Source organism: Haemaphysalis longicornis, unplaced genomic scaffold (genome assembly GCF_048455015.1).
Source record: "Haemaphysalis longicornis isolate Haplotype H1 unplaced genomic scaffold, Haemaphysalis longicornis Haplotype H1 scaffold_88, whole genome shotgun sequence".
In the NCBI taxonomy this organism is placed as follows: domain Eukaryota; kingdom Metazoa; phylum Arthropoda; class Arachnida; order Ixodida; family Ixodidae; genus Haemaphysalis; species Haemaphysalis longicornis.
Window position 1 is genome coordinate 243,912 of NW_027526456.1, and position 18,936 is coordinate 262,847.

Sequence of the window (18,936 nt, forward strand, 5' to 3'; positions counted from 1 at the left end):
AACATGGCTCCACTTAAACATAAAAATGAGGTGATCGGCTATCATGCGAGGAGAGGGTCAGGATGCTTTGCCAAGTAACTGTAAGCCAATCGGGGAGTATTGTCCGCGAAGTCACAGAGCGTTTGTGAAACTTAAGCAAGAGAGGTTGCCAACAGGGCTACTGTGTCATTGCACAAAGTTTGAAGTGAACGGGATAGAGGGAAGGGAGAAATCAGAGGTCTTGGGTAAAGCCATTTCTTGGTATAACTGGACACCAGCGTTACCCGGGGCTAGCCCTCAAATTGCGTCCCATCTCCTCTGCTGTTGTGACTTGAAATCCATGAGTGCTCGCGTTCCCCGTTCCAGTGCGTCGCGTAGCTCGGAGTCTGCCTCATCCCCGTCGAGGGCGGCAATTGCCCATTGTGCCTTTTGGACGAAGTGTCGCCACGCCGGTCGGGGGCGCTCAGTACATTCGACGGCGTCGACTCTCGCCCTCCATAGCGAGTGGAGCCCTATTACGTGGACACAGTCGCGAAGGAGCGGGCGTTCCGAGGCCGCGTCTAGGAACTTCAGATTTGTCCAAGTGATTCTCCAGCGCGTGTTGAAGGAGCACTGCAGCTCATCCCAGAAGTAGAACGCCGTGTTACAGTCCATGAATACGTGCTCGGCAGTTTCCCTCCCTCCGCACAGCAGACAGTTGGCCCCTCCTGGCAAAAAAAAACCGCGTTCCTCCTGTCTTGCCTTTGTAGGCAGTATACACGTGTGAAAGCGGAAGAAAAAGTCCTTCGAGCCAGTCGGGATAGGGAGCTTCCGTACTCGCCGCAGGACGTCACTTTTCGGCCGACCAAGGGGTGGCAGGCGGTACATGGGCGGTGGGAGGGTCTGCTCTACGAGGTCCCAATACAGCTTCCTTGGTTTCACTGAGCAGAGGTATTCCCACGAGAAGCGCTCCTGTAAGAGGGCCACCGCCCCCGCCACTTCTCTGTAAAAACCTGTTGCACGGGCACCACCTAGGAGCGCCGCTGTTGTTGCGAGCCAAGGGGCGAGGTGCAACGCGCCTACATTTTGCACTGCCGCCTGGAGGAAGCCATCTCGGTGATCTCGGAAGTACAAAAATCGTTGCACGGTTAGTTTAAGCTCTAAATTAACGAGCCCTAGCCCCCCGGCTTCAGCGCTCCAGAAAACGTTGGTGCGGCGCATGGGCTCATACGTGGATCGCCAGACGAAAACAGCGAACAACCGATGTAACTTGGCCACTGAGCCTGCGTCAATGGTCGAGACTCGGGCCGCGTACAAGATGGCTGGGTATACCACGGCGTTGCAGACATGTGCCCTAGAGAAAAGGGCAATATGTCGCGCTCTCCAGGGTTCCAAGTTCCTTCCAGCAGCTGCCAGTTTCGTCTGCCACCTGGGGGCGGTGGCTGTGCGGTTTTCTAGGTTTACCCCGAGGTAGCGGGTGATGCCCTCCCTCCATCGAACTCCGTAGAGTTGTTGTGGTTTGGTGGGCCATTCCCCTAGCCATGCGCCCTCTGATTTCAAAAGATTGAGTTGGGCCCCCGAGAATCGACAAAATGCCTCAGCCAGTGCGACGACCTCCCCTGCCTGCTCTCTCGAGGAGCACACAAACGCAACATCGTCCGCATAGGCCAACACCTTGAGCTCTTCGTCGCCGAGAACCAAACCTTTGGTTGACTTGGACGCTATTGCCATCCTGCAAAGTGGTTCAATATACAATGCGAAAAGGATCGGGGACATAGGGCAGCCCTGCCTGACTGACCTTCCGATGTCGATGGGCGCCCCCACCTCCCCGTTTATGATGATGCTGGTGGTGATGGCGGTGTAGCAAATTTTTATCCACTCGACCATTGTATCCCCTACCCCACATTGACCGAGGAGCGTGAACAGGAAGGCGTGGTCAACCTGGTCGAAGGCCTTTTTAAGGTCGAGTTGTAGGACAGCTAAGGGGTGAATGCCTGATTCCGCCACCTCACAGATGGTCCGCATGCGGTGCAGGTTGGTGTTGATGGAGCGTCCCTTAAACCCGCACGTCTGGTGAGGACCCACAACACTACTGAGGGCTGTCTCGAGGCGTTGGGCCAGGATGCGGGCTAGGATTTTATAGTCGGTGGAAAGAAGACTGATAGGCCTGAAGTCTTCCACGTTGGGTGTTGTGTTATGGGAGGTTTTTTTGGGAATGAGTACTAAGTTACTGCTCCGCATGGAGGGTGGTAGCAGTTTTGTGCTTTTGATGTTTTCAAAGACCGCCGCCGATGGCGAGAATCGAAGCCTTACGTGCCTTTTTATAACACATTACACCAACAACCAGCATCTCTACCATTTCACCTGTTGTTCGGCAGGACACACGGCCGCCGCAACACATCACTCCATATCCTAGGGATCCCGCGACGTCGCACGAAGCCCTCAAGTCGCCGAACATTGCTGCGCGCACTTGGGGAACACTTTTGGAAACGAATGTGGCCTTGAGTCGTTGTGGTCACGCTGGCTAGACGTTGGGGAATGCTTCCGTTTGTCGCACATTAGCCGCAGGTGCTCCGGAAGTGCGAAATGCCTGCTTTCACGACCTTCGAGGGGCAGATAGAAAGACGAGTCAGTCACAGGTAATCCGCCGCGCCCAACGAAGGGTGGAAAATCGGCTAACTCGCCCGCTGCGCTGCGGCGAAGCATCATCTAGTGGTCCTTCCGCGCCCCCGCCACCGCCAGGGGGCAAACGAAACTTGGTGGGGGAAAAAAAAAATAGAAACAACTCTTTGAACGCAAATTAATACGGAAAGTTTTAAAAAGCAAAAGAGGATGCCATCGGCACTCGGTGTTCCCAGGTGGTCTCCCTCCCAAGTACTGACCGAGCCCAATGCTGCTTAGCTTCGGTGATCGGACGAGAACCGGCGTATTCAGCATGGTATGGCCGATTTTTTTTTTTCTTTATTGCAAAACTCAACAAGAGCACTTCAAAACAGCATTTTTCTCAGTGTAACAAACAATCACTTCACAACCACATTAAACGATATTTACATTCCAATGGACTTTCATTTCAATCAATTTGTTACATAAATCCAGAACATCATCATCATAACACATTTTTAACACTTCACGGACCTTGCACACGTTTTCAATAAAATAACCATGAACGGATCGGGCATTTACATTATGCCGTACCGCTAGCCTGCTCTGCCATATTGCGTGCAACCCCAGAAGAAAAATGAGGTCGTACGGGATTACATCTGGTTGTAACTCGAGATAGCGGATGCCTTGAGCAGTCAAAGGTAGTTCTTTCTTAATTGTTCTCTGGAGGACGTCCCAGAAGAAAACTGCGTCCCAGCAGTCCAGAAAAACATGTTCTATGGTCTCTGGTTTCTTACACAGGTAGCAGTCAGGTCCCCATGGCAGGTAAACTCCCCTCCTCTCCTGCCATGTCATGACAGGAAGAGTGTTCGTATGCAGGTTGAAAAAGAAAGACTTAATCCCACCAGGAACAGCCATTTTCTTCACTCTCTTTAGCACGTCAGGCCGGTGTCTACTCTTATACATGGAGCGATATACTGGTTCTGGAAACAGGGTTTCCACTAAATCCCGAGATAGTCTTTTACGGGTCACAGTAGAAAGATAGTCTAATGAAAAACGCACCGACAAGAAACGAAAAGCTGACACCACTTCACGCAGGTACCCGCCTCCTCTTTACGATATATAATCTACAGTGGACACAACATAATCAGGTAGTGCCGAGGCCAACAGGATTTGCAAGCATGTGCGAACAAATGGGTCCGACTGGTCCCTTAGATACAAAAATCTTGACACTACCTGCTTGACAAACAGGTGTGAAAGCCCCAGACCCCCGTCCCCAAGTCTTCTAAACAAATTACTACGGCTCGTCCGCTGAAACGAAGACTGCCAGACAAACACTGCAAATACTCGGTGGAACTTTTGTACATTGACTCTGGCACATGACAAAACCTGCATAACGTACCAGAGCCTGGCTACTAGAAACGTGTTACAGACGGTTGCCCGCGCAAAAATTGACAACTGCCTCCCTCCCCACGATAACGTGCTCGCACGCACCTCCTGAACCCTCTCCCCCCAGTAGTCTGTGTTTTCCTTATAACGGTCTAAAGGCACGCCCAAATACTTGGATGGCGTGGTGAACCACTGCATACCCCCATAAACCGACGGTGTTTCCTCCCATTCACCGTGCCACAGGCCTACACATTTGCTCAAATTGACCTTGCTACCTGTGACTTCACAAAATCTCTGTGTCAGGGACAGGGTGTTTCGAACGCTTTCTTTGTCCGCGCAAAAGAAAGCCACGTCGTCAGCGTACGCCAGAACTTTTACCTCGCACGCTTGAACGCAAAAGCCTCGGATACTGCCACTGGCAATTACCCTGGCACACAATGGCTCTAGATAAAGAGCGAAAAGCAGGGGACTCAATGGACATCCTTGTCTCACCGAGGAGTAAACACTTATCTGTTCTGTAAGTTTCTTGTTAACTATGATGTTGGTGGTACAGTTATTGTACGCCATCCTTATCCCTTTGGTGACAACGGATCCTACTTTAACATGCTCCAGAATAGAAAAGAGAACGCTATGACACACGCGGTCAAAGGCTTTCTCAAGGTCTACCTGTACCATAGCTACAGTGCGATGGTCTGCATCGCAGTACTCGAGGATACTTCGAGCCACATGAATGTTTGAAAAGATTGTTCTGCCCTTAATTCCGCATGTTTGATGCGGGCCTATTATCCCTGTTATGACACTTTGTAATCTGCTGGCCAAGACTTTCATGAGTACTTTATAATCTGTGTTGGTCAACGTAATTGGTCTGTACCCTGTAACTTTAATTAATATTTCTGGCGTTTCCCCCTTCGGAATCAAAACCGTGTGAGCCTTGGAAAAGGAAGGAGGGAGACGGCCAAGCTCAAAAGATTCCTTAAACACTCCATGAAGGAGACCCGCAACTTCCCCTTTAAACTTCTTATAAAACACTGAACTGATTCCGTCAGGTCCTGGTGATTTACCCGAGTTCAAGTTGTCGATAGCCTCTTCGATTTCGCTCAGGGTGATCTCCCTTTCCATCATTTCAGTACTTTCGCTATCCAGTTGCGGCAGTAAGTTCAAAAACTCTGTTTCGAAACCGTTTTCGGTCGGGTTCTTCAGTGCAAAAAGTTCCTGATAATATTGGGTGAAAGCTTGCGCTATTTCCGCCTCATCCCTAGTTAAAACACCTGCCCATTCTATTTCGCCAATATCTTGTTTGCGTGCATGACGCTTTTCGTCAGCTATGGCCCGCTTTGTTGGCTGCTCACCCGCCAGATATTTTTCAGCTCGTGCTCTCACTGCAGCTCCTTTATATTTATCTATATCTATCCTTTCGAGCTCCTGTTTTGTTTTATTTATATCCTCAATAAATATTCCCGGCCGCTTTGTTTCTTCTTCAATTAAAGATTTTAGGTTGCGGCGTAAGAGTGTTTCCTCCTGTATATCACTTCTTCTTATCATACTAGATCTTTCTATGGCCATAAGTTTAACTTTTTGTTTAAAGCACTCCCATGCTTCGCTTTTACTATTGCAATTTCTTCCGTAGTCGTTATCGCAGTAATTTTTTACACTACCAACAAACTCTTTATCATCAAGCAGCCTCGCGTTGATTTTCCACAAGGACCAGTTAAACTTATGACTACGCTTGATTTTTTCCCCTAGGGATACCGCTACCAAACAATGGTCGCTAAAAGACACTTCTTCAACTTTATATTCTCTACAACAAGGCACCAATTCAGCGGAGACATAAATGCGGTCTAAACGCGCATGACTCGCGCCCTGGAAGTGTGTATAATGTACCGTTTTCGCTTCTTCGCCTACCAATGCCACATCTTCCAGACCACTGTCTGCCACGATTTTGGCAAGCAGCTTCGCGCTGCGATCTACAGCCGCGTCCTGATTTGACCGATCTTTACGCTCGCACACACAATTAAAGTCTCCTAGTATTATTAACACTCTTTCGGTTTCAAGGTAGTTTTCTATACTTTCAAAAAAAGTGTATCGCGCAGCAGGTTTTGTCGGCGCATATAAACACACTACTCTAAACTCAATGTCTGCATAAATGAAATCACACAAAACAAATCTACCATCCTTACAGCTGACTACATTTTGAATCACTACTTCTAACGACTTCCTAATTAACAGGCAACACCCAGCCGAAAACCCAAACGAGTGGCTCACTGCAACCATGAAATTTTCCACAAATGGCTCAACCATGCTGTCAGTGTGTGCTTCGGTTTCAACTTTAGTTTCCTGAATGCCAAGAATGTCTAGCTGATTTTTATTAATTAAAGAAGACACACTGTTTCGCCTCTTTTTAGACCCCAACCCTCGGACGTTTAGCGTCCCTATTTTTAAAGGTGCTTTCAGCTTAAGATTCATTTAAAAAAAAACAGAAGTAAAATACAGACCCCCGAAACCGCGTGAAAAGGAGAGGCAAACAAACACCAAAGAACTCACGCTAGCCACCATACGCCAGAACCATTCTGTCCCCTCACTCGTTCACAGGCGACGGTCACCCGCTGCCTCCATGGTCAGGTTTTTGTTCGCGGGTCAGTGAAGTGGATCGCTGCGAGAGGCTTCCAAATTTCTTTTTCCTCCCCACCACCTTCCACTCGTTTTCCAGCCGCCGCAGCCGCTGAGCCGCGAGGGCCTCTTCCCCCGCGTCGCGGGGCCTTTTCGCAGAAGCCTGTGTGGCATCCATGGCCCCCTCCGAGCTGCTTCCTTCCTCCTCACTGTTTTCGGACTCGGCCAGAATGGCGTTCTTCTCGCTCTCTTTCGTCTCGTCCACTTCTTGGGTGGTTTCCTCCTCCTTTCTCCCGGCTTCCTCACCAACTTGCTCGGTCCCTTCTGCTGGGGCAGCCATCTTGGGAGCCGGCTCATTGTTCGCTGCCAGGGGGGCCAGCACGCCATCGCCGTCTCCGCCGCTGCCCGTGCTGCTGGTTGACACCGGCGCCGCGCTTGCCGCTCGCTCCGCTTCCTCCTGATCCATAAGATCTGGAGCGACCTCATTCCCGCGACGGTTTCCCGTCACGTTCGCGTAAGTACGAACACAATCGTGCCGCACGTGCCCGAAAACGCGGCACTTCGAGCACTGCGGCGTCGCACAGTCACGCCGAATGTGTCCCCGCATCCCGCACCGCAGGCATGTAGGGGCTCGGCCCGGCACCACACACAACACCACACCGTCTCCGTACTGGATGAGTTCCGGGAGAGAGTCCGGGACGACCCCCTCCCGCAGGGTCATTCTGACCGTGCGGGTTGTCGAGTCCGGCAGACTAAAACCGGCGACTCTCCATTCCTCCCTCTTCATCTCCTTCACCTCGCCGAACTCGCTAAGAATCCTCGCTAGTGGCTCGTCGGGGTCATCAAACGGCACCCAGTGCAATTTGACAGTCATGTCCTGCCTCGCTGGATCGATGACAGCACAATGCCGCCCCTTAACTCGTAAACTTCCGCTCATGACGAGCTTCTCCTTCGCCTCCTTCGTTCGTAACTTCACCAACCAAACGTGGCTCATTTGGAATGGCCCGATGCCACTCACCGCCTTGATGACTCCAAGCTCCTCCAGCGGTGAGCGGAAATCCTCGATCCTGTATGGCCGTCCTTCGAGGTCGCAGTGCAACACGACGCACGCCTTCATGCCTTCGTTGGAGGGAAGCGCGGGTAGGAGAAATCGGTACCCGGCCGGCGGGCCGCTCGGCGGCGAAACCGGTTCGGCGCCTCCGCTCGCCCGTACTCCTGCGGAGCTAGCCATCGCGCGACCGCTCCCTACGAGAACCGGTCGGCGAGTGTGCATGGTATGGCCGATGGCGAGAATCGAAGCCTTACGTGCCTTTTTATAACACATTACACCAACAACCAGCATCTCTACCATTTCACCTGTTGTTCGGCAGGACACACGGCCGCCGCAACACATCACTCCATATCCTAGGGATCCCGCGACGTCGCACGAAGCCCTCAAGTCGCCGAACATTGCTGCGCGCACTTGGGGAACACTTTTGGAAACGAATGTGGCCTTGAGTCGTTGTGGTCACGCTGGCTAGACGTTGGGGAATGCTTCCGTTTGTCGCACATTAGCCGCAGGTGCTCCGGAAGTGCGAAATGCCTGCTTTCACGACCTTCGAGGGGCAGATAGAAAGACGAGTCAGTCACAGGTAATCCGCCGCGCCCAACGAAGGGTGGAAAATCGGCTAACTCGCCCGCTGCGCTGCGGCGAAGCATCATCTAGTGGTCCTTCCGCGCCCCCGCCACCGCCAGGGGGCAAACGAAACTTGGTGGGGGAAAAAAAAATAGAAACAACTCTTTGAACGCAAATTAATACGGAAAGTTTTAAAAAGCAAAAGAGGATGCCATCGGCACTCGGTGTTCCCAGGTGGTCCCCCTCCCAAGTACTGACCGAGCGCAATGCTGCTTAGCTTCGGTGATCGGACGAGAACCGGCGTATTCAGCATGGTATGGCCGATTTTTTTTTTTTTTTTGGTAAAGCATGGTATGGCCGATGGCGAGAATCGAAGCCTTAAGTGCCTTTTTATAACACATTACACCAACAACCAGCATCTCTACCATTTCACCTGTTGTTCGGCAGGACACACGGCCGCCGCAACACATCACTCCATATCCTAGGGATCCCGCGACGTCGCACGAAGCCCTCAAGTCGCCGAACATTGCTGCGCGCACTTGGGGAACACTTTTGGAAACGAATGTGGCCTTGAGTCGTTGTGGTCACGCTGGCTAGACGTTGGGGAATGCTTCCGTTTGTCGCACATTAGCCGCAGGTGCTCCGGAAGTGCGAAATGCCTGCTTTCACGACCTTCGAGGGGCAGATAGAAAGACGAGTCAGTCACAGGTAATCCGCCGCGCCCAACGAAGGGTGGAAAATCGGCTAACTCGCCCGCTGCGCTGCGGCGAAGCATCATCTAGTGGTCCTTCCGCGCCCCCGCCACCGCCAGGGGGCAAACGAAACTTGGTGGGGGAAAAAAAAAATAGAAACAACTCTTTGAACGCAAATTAATACGGAAAGTTTTAAAAAGCAAAAGAGGATGCCATCGGCACTCGGTGTTCCCAGGTGGTCTCCCTCCCAAGTACTGACCGAGCCCAATGCTGCTTAGCTTCGGTGATCGGACGAGAACCGGCGTATTCAGCATGGTATGGCCGATGGCGAGAATCGAAGCCTTACGTGCCTTTTTATAACACATTACACCAACAACCAGCATCTCTACCATTTCACCTGTTGTTCGGCAGGACACACGGCCGCCGCAACACATCACTCCATATCCTAGGGATCCCGCGACGTCGCACGAAGCCCTCAAGTCGCCGAACATTGCTGCGCGCACTTGGGGAACACTTTTGGAAACGAATGTGGCCTTGAGTCGTTGTGGTCACGCTGGCTAGACGTTGGGGAATGCTTCCGTTTGTCGCACATTAGCCGCAGGTGCTCCGGAAGTGCGAAATGCCTGCTTTCACGACCTTCGAGGGGCAGATAGAAAGACGAGTCAGTCACAGGTAATCCGCCGCGCCCAACGAAGGGTGGAAAATCGGCTAACTCGCCCGCTGCGCTGCGGCGAAGCATCATCTAGTGGTCCTTCCGCGCCCCCGCCACCGCCAGGGGGCAAACGAAACTTGGTGGGGGAAAAAAAAATAGAAACAACTCTTTGAACGCAAATTAATACGGAAAGTTTTAAAAAGCAAAAGAGGATGCCATCGGCACTCGGTGTTCCCAGGTGGTCTCCCTCCCAAGTACTGACCGAGCCCAATGCTGCTTAGCTTCGGTGATCGGACGAGAACCGGCGTATTCAGCATGGTATGGCCGATGGCGAGAATCGAAGCCTTACGTGCCTTTTTATAACACATTACACCAACAACCAGCATCTCTACCATTTCACCTGTTGTTCGGCAGGACACACGGCCGCCGCAACACATCACTCCATATCCTAGGGATCCCGCGACGTCGCACGAAGCCCTCAAGTCGCCGAACATTGCTGCGCGCACTTGGGGAACACTTTTGGAAACGAATGTGGCCTTGAGTCGTTGTGGTCACGCTGGCTAGACGTTGGGGAATGCTTCCGTTTGTCGCACATTAGCCGCAGGTGCTCCGGAAGTGCGAAATGCCTGCTTTCACGACCTTCGAGGGGCAGATAGAAAGACGAGTCAGTCACAGGTAATCCGCCGCGCCCAACGAAGGGTGGAAAATCGGCTAACTCGCCCGCTGCGCTGCGGCGAAGCATCATCTAGTGGTCCTTCCGCGCCCCCGCCACCGCCAGGGGGCAAACGAAACTTGGTGGGGGAAAAAAAAAATAGAAACAACTCTTTGAACGCAAATTAATACGGAAAGTTTTAAAAAGCAAAAGAGGATGCCATCGGCACTCGGTGTTCCCAGGTGGTCTCCCTCCCAAGTACTGACCGAGCCCAATGCTGCTTAGCTTCGGTGATCGGACGAGAACCGGCGTATTCAGCATGGTATGGCCGATTTTTTTTTTTTTCTTTATTGCAAAACTCAACAAGAGCACTTCAAAACAGCATTTTTCTCAGTGTAACAAACAATCACTTCACAACCACATTAAACGATATTTACATTCCAATGGACTTTCATTTCAATCAATTTGTTACATAAATCCAGAACATCATCATCATAACACATTTTTAACACTTCACGGACCTTGCACACGTTTTCAATAAAATAACCATGAACGGATCGGGCATTTACATTATGCCGTACCGCTAGCCTGCTCTGCCATATTGCGTGCAACCCCAGAAGAAAAATGAGGTCGTACGGGATTACATCTGGTTGTAACTCGAGATAGCGGATGCCTTGAGCAGTCAAAGGTAGTTCTTTCTTAATTGTTCTCTGGAGGACGTCCCAGAAGAAAACTGCGTCCCAGCAGTCCAGAAAAACATGTTCTATGGTCTCTGGTTTCTTACACAGGTAGCAGTCAGGTCCCCATGGCAGGTAAACTCCCCTCCTCTCCTGCCATGTCATGACAGGAAGAGTGTTCGTATGCAGGTTGAAAAAGAAAGACTTAATCCCACCAGGAACAGCCATTTTCTTCACTCTCTTTAGCACGTCAGGCCGGTGTCTACTCTTATACATGGAGCGATATACTGGTTCTGGAAACAGGGTTTCCACTAAATCCCGAGATAGTCTTTTACGGGTCACAGTAGAAAGATAGTCTAATGAAAAACGCACCGACAAGAAACGAAAAGCTGACACCACTTCACGCAGGTACCCGCCTCCTCTTTACGATATATAATCTACAGTGGACACAACATAATCAGGTAGTGCCGAGGCCAACAGGATTTGCAAGCATGTGCGAACAAATGGGTCCGACTGGTCCCTTAGATACAAAAATCTTGACACTACCTGCTTGACAAACAGGTGTGAAAGCCCCAGACCCCCGTCCCCAAGTCTTCTAAACAAATTACTACGGCTCGTCCGCTCAAACGAAGACTGCCAGACAAACACTGCAAATACTCGGTGGAACTTTTGTACATTGACTCTGGCACATGACAAAACCTGCATAACGTACCAGAGCCTGGCTACTAGAAACGTGTTACAGACGGTTGCCCGCGCAAAAATTGACAACTGCCTCCCTCCCCACGATAACGTGCTCGCACGCACCTCCTGAACCCTCTCCCCCCAGTAGTCTGTGTTTTCCTTATAACGGTCTAAAGGCACGCCCAAATACTTGGATGGCGTGGTGAACCACTGCATACCCCCATAAACCGACGGTGTTTCCTCCCATTCACCGTGCCACAGGCCTACACATTTGCTCAAATTGACCTTGCTACCTGTGACTTCACAAAATCTCTGTGTCAGGGACAGGGTGTTTCGAACGCTTTCTTTGTCCGCGCAAAAGAAAGCCACGTCGTCAGCGTACGCCAGAACTTTTACCTCGCACGCTTGAACGCAAAAGCCTCGGATACTGCCACTGGCAATTACCCTGGCACACAATGGCTCTAGATAAAGAGCGAAAAGCAGGGGACTCAATGGACATCCTTGTCTCACCGAGGAGTAAACACTTATCTGTTCTGTAAGTTTCTTGTTAACTATGATGTTGGTGGTACAGTTATTGTACGCCATCCTTATCCCTTTGGTGACAACGGATCCTACTTTAACATGCTCCAGAATAGAAAAGAGAACGCTATGACACACGCGGTCAAAGGCTTTCTCAAGGTCTACCTGTACCATAGCTACAGTGCGATGGTCTGCATCGCAGTACTCGAGGATACTTCGAGCCACATGAATGTTTGAAAAGATTGTTCTGCCCTTAATTCCGCATGTTTGATGCGGGCCTATTATCCCTGTTATGACACTTTGTAATCTGCTGGCCAAGACTTTCATGAGTACTTTATAATCTGTGTTGGTCAACGTAATTGGTCTGTACCCTGTAACTTTAATTAATATTTCTGGCGTTTCCCCCTTCGGAATCAAAACCGTGTGAGCCTTGGAAAAGGAAGGAGGGAGACGGCCAAGCTCAAAAGATTCCTTAAACACTCCATGAAGGAGACCCGCAACTTCCCCTTTAAACTTCTTATAAAACACTGAACTTATTCCGTCAGGTCCTGGTGATTTACCCGAGTTCAAGTTGTCGATAGCCTCTTCGATTTCGCTCAGGGTGATCTCTCTTTCCATCATTTCAGTACTTTCGCTATCCAGTTGCGGCAGTACGTTCAAAAACTCTGTTTCGAAACCGTTTTCCGTCGGGTTCTTCAGTGCAAAAAGTTCCTGATAATATTGGGTGAAAGCTTGCGCTATTTCCGCCTCATCCCTAGTTAAAACACCTGCCCATTCTATTTCGCCAATATCTTGTTTGCGTGCATGACGCTTTTCGTCGGCTATGGCCCGCTTTGTTGGCTGCTCACCCGCCAGATATTTTTCAGCTCGTGCTCTCACTGCAGCTCCTTTGTATTTATCTATATCTATCCTTTCGAGCTCCTGTTTTGTTTTATTTATATCCTCAATAAATAATCCCGGCCGCTTTGTTTCTTCTTCAATTAAAGATTTTAGGTTGCGGCGTAAGAGTGTTTCCTCCTGTATATCACTTCTTCTTATCATACTAGATCTTTCTATGGCCATAAGTTTAACTTTTTGTTTAAAGCACTCCCATGCTTCGCTTTTACTATTGCAATTTCTTCCGTAGTCATTATCGCAGTAATTTTTTACACTACCAACAAACTCTTTATCCTCAAGCAGCTTCGCGTTGATTTTCCACAAGGACCAGTTAAACTTATGACTACGCTTGATTTTTTCCCCTAGGGATACCGCTACCAAACAATGGTCGCTAAAAGACACTTCTTCAACTTTATATTCTCTACAACAAGGCACCAATTCAGCGGAGACATAAATGCGGTCTAAACGCGCATGACTCGCGCCCTGGAAGTGTGTATAATGTACTGTTTTCGCTTCTTCGCCTACCAATGCTACATCTTCCAGACCACTGTCTGCCACGATTTTGGCAAGCAGCTTCGCGCTGCGATCTACAGCCGCGTCCTGATTTGACCGATCTTTACGCTCGCACACACAATTAAAGTCTCCTAGTATAATTAACACTCTTTCGGTTTCAAGGTAGTTTTCTATACTTTCAAAAAAAGTGTATCGCGCGGCAGGTTTTGTCGGCGCATATAAACACACTACTCTAAACTCAATGTCAGCATAAATGAAATCACACAAAACAAATCTACCATCCTTACAGCTGACTACATTTTGAATCACTACTTCTAACGACTTCCTAATTAACAGGCAACACCCAGCCGAAAACCCAGACGAGTGGCTCACTGCAACCATGAAATTTTCCACAAATGGCTCAACCATGCTGTCAGTGTGTGCTTCGGTTTCAACTTTAGTTTCCTGTATGCCAAGAATGTCTATCTGATTATTATTAATTAAGGAAGACACACTGTTTCCTCTCTTTTTAGAACCCAACCCTCTGACGTTGAGCGTCCCTATTTTTAAAGGTGCTTTCAGCTTAAGATTCATTTAAAAAGTAAAAAAACAGCCCCCGAAACCGCGCGAAAAGGAGAGGCAAACAAACACCACTGAACTCACTCTAGCCACCATACGCAAGAACCAATTTGTCCCCTCACTCGTTCACTGGCGGCGGTCACCCGCTGCCTCCATCTTCAGGTTTTCGTTCGCGGGTCAGTGAAGTGGATCGCTGCGAGAGGCTTCCAAATTTCTTTTTCCTCCCCACCACCTTCCAATCGTTTTCCAAACGCCGCAGCCGCTGAGCCGCGAGAGCTTCTTCGCCCGCGTCGCGGGGCCTTTTCGCAGAAGCCTGTGTGGCATCCATGGCCCCCTCCGAGCTGCTCCCTTCCTCCTCACTGTTTTCGGACTCGGCCAGAATGGCGTCCTTCTCCTTCTCTTTCATCTCGTCCCCTTCTTGGGTTGTTTCCTCCTTCTTTCTTCCGGCTTCCTCACCAACTTGCTCGGTCCCTTCTGCTGGGGCAGCCATCTTGGGAGCCGGCTCATTGTTCGCTGCCAGGGGGGCCAGCACACCATCGCCGTCTCCGCCGCTGCCCGTGCTGCTGGTTGACACCGGCGCCACGCTTGCCGCTCGCTCCGCTTCCTCCTGATCCATAAGATCTGGGGCGACCTCATTCACGCGACGGTTTCCCGTCACGTTCGCGTAAGTACGAACACAATCCTGCCGCACGTGCCCGAAAACGCGGCACTTCGAGCACTGCGGCGTCGCACAGTCACGCCGAATGTGTCCCCGCATCCCACACCGCAGGCATGTAGGGGCTCGGCCCGGCACCACACACAAAACCACACCGTCGCCGTACTGTATGAGTTCCGGGAGAGCGTCTGGGACGACCCCTTCCCGCAGGGTCATTCTGACCGTGCGGGTAGTTGAGTCGGGCAGACTAAACCCAGCAACTCTCCATTCCTCCCTCTTCATCTCCTTCACCTCACCGAACTCGCTAAGAATTCTCGCCAATGGCTCGTCGGGGTCGTCAAACGGCACCCAGTGCAATTTGACTGTCGTGTCCTGCCTCGCCGGATCGATGACGGCACAATGCCGCCCCTTAACTCGAAAACTTCCGCTCATGACGAGCTTCTCCTTTGCCTCCTTCGTTCGTAACTTCACCAACCAAACGTGGCTCATTTGGAAAGGCCCGATGCCACTCACCGCCTTGATCACTCCAAGCTCCTCCAGCGGTGAGCGGAAATCTTCGATCCTGTACGGCCGTCCTTCGAGGTCGCAGTGCAGTACGACGCACGCCTTCATGCCTTCGCTGGAGGGAAGCGCGGGTAGGAGAAATCGGTACCCGGCAGGCGGGCCGCTCGGCGGCGAAACCGGTCCGGCGCCTCCGCTCGCCCCTACTCCTGCGGAGCTAGCCATCGCGCGACCGCTCCCTACGAGAACCGGTCGGCGAGTGCACGGTATGGCCGATCAGCATGGTATGGCCGATGGCGAGAATCGAAGCCTTACGTGCCTTTTTATAACACATTACACCAACAACCAGCATCTCTACCATTTCACCTGTTGTTCGGCAGGACACACGGCCGCCGCAACACATCACTCCATATCCTAGGGATCCCGCGACGTCGCACGAAGCCCTCAAGTCGCCGAACATTGCTGCGCGCACTTGGGGAACACTTTTGGAAACGAATGTGGCCTTGAGTCGTTGTGGTCACGCTGGCTAGACGTTGGGGAATGCTTCCGTTTGTCGCACATTAGCCGCAGGTGCTCCGGAAGTGCGAAATGCCTGCTTTCACGACCTTCGAGGGGCAGATAGAAAGACGAGTCAGTCACAGGTAATCCGCCGCGCCCAACGAAGGGTGGAAAATCGGCTAACTCGCCCGCTGCGCTGCGGCGAAGCATCATCTAGTGGTCCTTCCGCGCCCCCGCCACCGCCAGGGGGCAAACGAAACTTGGTGGGGGAAAAAAAAAATAGAAACAACTCTTTGAACGCAAATTAATACGGAAAGTTTTAAAAAGCAAAAGAGGATGCCATCGGCACTCGGTGTTCCCAGGTGGTCTCCCTCCCAAGTACTGACCGAGCCCAATGCTGCTTAGCTTCGGTGATCGGACGAGAACCGGCGTATTCAACATGGTATGGCCGATTTTTTTTTTTTTTTTGTGGCGAGAATCGAAGCCTTACGTGCCTTTTTATAACACATTACACCAACAACCAGCATCTCTACCATTTCACCTGTTGTTCGGCAGGACACACGGCCGCCGCAACACATCACTCCATATCCTAGGGATCCCGCGACGTCGCACGAAGCCCTCAAGTCGCCGAACATTGCTGCGCGCACTTGGGGAACACTTTTGGAAACGAATGTGGCCTTGAGTCGTTGTGGTCACGCTGGCTAGACGTTGGGGAATGCTTCCGTTTGTCGCACATTAGCCGCAGGTGCTCCGGAAGTGCGAAATGCCTGCTTTCACGACCTTCGAGGGGCAGATAGAAAGATGAGTCAGTCACAGGTAATCCGCCGCGCCCAACGAAGGGTGGAAAATCGGCTAACTCGCCCGCTGCGCTGCGGCGAAGCATCATCTAGTGGTCCTTCCGCGCCCCCGCCACCGCCAGGGGGCAAACGAAACTTGGTGGGGGAAAAAAAAAATAGAAACAACTCTTTGAACGCAAATTAATACGGAAAGTTTTAAAAAGCAAAAGAGGATGCCATCGGCACTCGGTGTTCCCAGGTGGTCTCCCTCCCAAGTACTGACCGAGCCCAATGCTGCTTAGCTTCGGTGATCGGACGAGAACCGGCGTATTCAGCATGGTATGGCCGATTTTTTTTTTTTTTTTGTAACAGTAACTTTATTTACAAATATACATACAGGGCCAGATGAAGTGGTTACAGAGGTTTCAGAGAACAGTGTAACATCCTTTGCTCACACAGACAAATAATCGCGTTCGGGAACTGAACAAGCCAAGACAAGATTCAGCGTGTTTCGCCAGGGAAGTGGAAACTATTCGTAGACAGTGCCAGCAAAGCCACGCAGTGCTGGCGTGGTTCCTATTAGACACACTTACAAATGGGCGATGGTGTCATTTGTTTACAGTATACGGTAATGTAATAGGGACGAGGGGTTGGGCGTAGAAGTCGTTAGTGGGCAGAAGTGGCCCATGGTGCTGTCCCGCTTCCGACCCTCAGATCAAGTCCCATCTCCTTTGCTGTTCTACCTTAAACTCCATGAGGGCTCGTGAGCCCCGCGCAAGTGAGTCGCGAAGATCAGTGTCTGAATCGGGCCCGTCGAGGGCGGCCACTGCCCACTGCGCCTTCTGTACAAAGTGCCTCCACGCTGGCCGCGGGTTTTCGGCACATTCAACCACGTCGACTCTCGCCCTCCATAGCGAGTGGAGACCTATGACATGGACGCAGTCACGGAGGAGCGGGTGCTCCGAGGCCGCCTCCAAGAACCTCAAGTTCATCCAGGTGAGCTGCCAGTACGTGTCGAAAGAGCACTGCAGCTCGTCCCAGAAATACGACGCCGTGTTGCACTCCAAAAAGACGTGCTCTGCCGTCTCCCTCCTTCCACACAACAAGCAGTTGGTCCCTCCAGGAAGAAAGAAGCCCCTCTCCCCCTGTCTTGCCTTAGTGGGTAGAACCCCTGTGTGAAAGCGGAAGAAGAAATCCTTCGAACCAGAAGGAATGGGCAGCTTCCGCACTCGCCGGAGGACGTCACTTTTCATGCGCCCAAGAGGTGGTGAGCGATACATGGGGGGTGGAAGGATCTGTTCCACCAGGTCCCAGTACAACTTCTTCGGGGCCACTGCGCACAGGTACTCCCAAGAGAACAGTCCCTGCAAAAGGGCCACCGCTGCCGCCACTTCTTTGTAAAAGCCCGTTGCCCGGTTACTATGTGTAAACTCCGCTGTTGTTGGCAGCCAAGGGGCCAAATGTGAGGAGCCTACGTTTTGCAGAGCAGCCCGAAGGAAACCGTCGCGACGATCCCGGAAGAACAAAAAACGTTGCACTGTCAGCTTGAGCTCCACGTTAACAAGCCCGAGGCCACCCGCTTCCGGACTCCAGAAAATGTTCGTGCGACGCATAGGCTCGTAGGTGGATCGCCAGAGGAATACTGCGAACATCCGATGTAGCTTGGCCACTGAGCCTGCGTCGATGGTCGATACTCTGGCCACGTACAGGACGGCCGGGTATAACACGGCATTGCAAACATGTGCCCTTGAGAAAAAGGCGATGTGTCGCGCTCGCCAGGGCTCCAACTTCCTACCCGCGGCTGCCAGCTTTGACTGCCAGCGGGGGGCAATGGCTCGGCCGCAGTCCAGGTTGACTCCGAGGTAGCGGGTGATGGCCTCCCTCCATCGGACTCCGTAGAGCTGTGATGGTTTGGTGGGCCATTCACCTAGCCATGCTCCCTCACACTTAGAAAGATTCAGCTGAGCACCCGAAAACCGACAGAATGATTGCGCGAGCGCGACGATCTCCCTCACCTGATCTTTCGATGAACATACGAAGGCGACATCATCCGCGTAAGCCAGGACTCTTAGTTCTTCGTCACCGAGAACCAAGCCTTTGACTGACTTCGATGCCATTGCCATTCTGCAAAGTGGCTCTATATATAATGCAAACAGAATCGGGGACATGGGGCAGCCCTGCCTGACCGACCTTCTCACGGCGATGGGGCTCCCCACCTCCCCATTCATAATGATGCTGGTGGTGATTTCAGTATAGCAGATCTTGATCCACTCCACCATTTCGTCCCCTATCCCGCACCGATGGAGGAGCATCAACAGAAAGGCGTGGTCTACTTGGTCGAAGGCCTTTCTGAGGTCGAGTTGCAAGACAGCAAGGGGAAAAAACCCTGACTCCGCCACCTCACAGACAGTCCTCATGCGGTGTAGGTTGGTGTTTATTGAGCGGCCTCTGAATCCGCAAGTCTGATGTGGTCCCACCACACTGCTGAGGGCCTTCTCGAGCCGTCTGGACAGGAT

General features: G+C 51.6%; 2 non-coding genes and 5 pseudogenes across 2 annotated transcripts; all 7 read right to left on the reverse strand.

The window, feature by feature from the left end:
- Positions 1 to 2,791: 2,791 nt before the first annotated feature.
- LOC144151252 (5S ribosomal RNA) lies at positions 2,792 to 2,910 on the reverse strand (annotated as a pseudogene).
- A 5,469-nt stretch (positions 2,911 to 8,379) lies between these two features.
- Positions 8,380 to 8,498, reverse strand: LOC144151281 (5S ribosomal RNA; annotated as a pseudogene).
- A 574-nt stretch (positions 8,499 to 9,072) lies between these two features.
- Positions 9,073 to 9,191, reverse strand: LOC144151128 (5S ribosomal RNA). Its single transcript, XR_013318732.1, has one exon. It is a non-coding gene; the product is annotated as a 5S ribosomal RNA (ribosomal RNA).
- A 536-nt stretch (positions 9,192 to 9,727) lies between these two features.
- Positions 9,728 to 9,846, reverse strand: LOC144151130 (5S ribosomal RNA). Its single transcript, XR_013318734.1, has one exon. It is a non-coding gene; the product is annotated as a 5S ribosomal RNA (ribosomal RNA).
- A 537-nt stretch (positions 9,847 to 10,383) lies between these two features.
- LOC144151253 (5S ribosomal RNA) lies at positions 10,384 to 10,502 on the reverse strand (annotated as a pseudogene).
- A 5,479-nt stretch (positions 10,503 to 15,981) lies between these two features.
- LOC144151265 (5S ribosomal RNA) lies at positions 15,982 to 16,100 on the reverse strand (annotated as a pseudogene).
- Positions 16,101 to 16,654: 554 nt separating this feature from the next.
- On the reverse strand, positions 16,655 to 16,773 carry LOC144151254 (5S ribosomal RNA; annotated as a pseudogene).
- Positions 16,774 to 18,936: the final 2,163 nt, after the last annotated feature.